Here is a 2,548-nt window from a genome sequence, read left to right on the forward strand (position 1 = left end):
AATATTTACTCAGTAATTACACGTTTAAGACACTAATTTGAGTGGATATGGAAGAGTGTTTGAGGAATCTACCTTTAAGCCAGAAGACTGAAGAGGTATGATTGCGATAACATTATAAAATATAATATAATAATACTCTCGTTCTATCTCAAAAGTAACCTTCAGTGTGCTTAGAATATTATTCTGAACGAAATAAGCGCCGAAACACGCGTGTCTTATCCGCAATCGTACCAGATAACTATTGTACTTGCAAACAAAATAACTATAATTTATCATTTACATTAACGCTGCACTCGTCTTTGGTCTTTCATCCACCGAATCATAATAATACACACACACACACACACATATATATATATATATATAGTTCTGAAGTTTTTCGTGTTTTTGTGAGTATTCCGGATTAAAATCGACGTTTTTATCCCGCGGTGCGAAACACTATCGACATTGAAATATGGACTATACCAACCTAACGCGTTTTATTGATACCGGGATTTGCACATCAAACCCCGGGGTAGGATTTACCGACTTTCTAGCTGTACCTATACATACTATATATAATATACATAGTACGAGTACTATAATATACCTACGCTAGAACTTCACGGTATAAAATGCATACTCGCGGTTAACAGATATACGGTGTATCTAAAAGATATCACAATTTTATACCTAAATTAATTTTGGACATGCGACTTCGTCGCCAACCGATCAACAGAGACTTAACTTGTTTCTGATTAGTGATTACATTCATATTTATACTGTGATAGTTTAATATGTTAATGAATTTTATTATAATTAATTATATATTTTAGTTTTAATTATTTATCAGTTATCACTAACATTAGCCTACGTTTAGAACAGAAGAAGAAATTCATATTTTAATATTGTAATTTTTAAAATTTACTAAATTTTAAAACACAATAAACTTGTTTCTAAATTAAAATACTATCTACTATCTATTAGTTAATTCTTATTATAATAGTATAAATAATTAATAAAATATTGTTATCCGTTAGTCAGACAGTGTCATGGAGATCACATACGTCATGTTTACAATTTATACGTACAGGATACAACGTCCTCTTACAATATACAAAAATAAATATTATAAATTAATATGTATTTTATTATAGCCAACTTTACGTAAAGCAAATACCAAAGTTACAAAGTTATATCTATTACTTGTAAGTTATCTTCGTCCCTCAATAATTAATTCTAGGGACGTACCGTGAGTGTACCATATTTTTTATTCACCATAGAAGGCCCACACACGACGACAGCGGAAGCGGTTTCGTCTCCACAGCGGTCTTACGCTAGCTTATAATTATTATACTCTATATAAGGTGTGCGCAATCAACTGAATCGTAATATTATTGCGGTTATGTTTCACGCACATTTTTATTTAATCTATTTATACGTAAACCCTTTGAAGTCGTGTTTTCTGTTGTACCTACATCACATTGTGATGGTATATATTATATTGTTAAAGGCATATACAGTTATAAATATTATAGTATTATATCTATAATACTATCCTCTGTCGTTTAACGAAATACGTTATTGTCTACAGTCATCTGATCACACCGTGGACAGGAGTTTAGTAATAATTCATAGTACATTGAATTTAAATGTGAAATTTTATTTTGAATAATTTTTAAAAAAACATTTTCAAAATAAATTAACTATTACATTTTTGATCATTTAATATATAAAAAATAACAGTAAATAATAAGTACTTATAGTTAAGAGAATAAATATAATCATCTGTTAAAAAAAAAAAAAAAAAACACTTAAAAACCAGATCCTCTCAAGCCCTCGTCACTCTCAATTTCTGTCAGTACTAGTGACGTATATGGTAATGTAATGTCAGACATTTCGTAGTTTTATCGAAATTTTCGTAATATAAATGGTAGGTATTAGGATTTAGGTTGTATCGTAAAATGTACATTTTACTATATTATTCAATATATTTTGTTATTTATACACCAAAGGAGTCTCGTTCCTATCCCTGATTCACATTCAGCATATAGCTCACGTTATCAACTATATTATATTATACTACGAATAGTCACGCAGCGAAATGTATACAATTTCCAATCTAAAATATTAACTATCGAGATATGTACCTCACTAAATTTTTAGAAATTTCACAGAATTAAAAATGTATGAATAGGTACGAATTTTGTGAATGCGCTAGCCAAATCACATTTAGATAACAAAAATATTTTTTTTTTATAATGATGTTAAAGACTTCATGTTGTGTGAAGTATTGTGAAAATAGTCCCTAATAAACTCAGAAACAATCGAAGTCTGTCGAATTGAGACTTATAGGATTACATCCGTCACGTAGATGGGACGAAAACATTCGTACAGACGGATTAAAATATATTTTATATTTGAAACTGCTGTTGCTACCAAATCCAAAGAAGACAAAATAGGTAATATTGTTCGAAAAAAGCCTATTTTTTCATGCGGTCTTACCTATATATGGCATGCCACAGTAAAATGAAGTTAAAAACCAATAATATAGAATCTACTTTGCGTG

The sequence above is a fragment of the Aphis gossypii genome, chromosome 3, assembly GCF_020184175.1.
Source record: "Aphis gossypii isolate Hap1 chromosome 3, ASM2018417v2, whole genome shotgun sequence".
NCBI classification, from domain to species: Eukaryota; Metazoa; Arthropoda; class Insecta; order Hemiptera; family Aphididae; genus Aphis; species Aphis gossypii.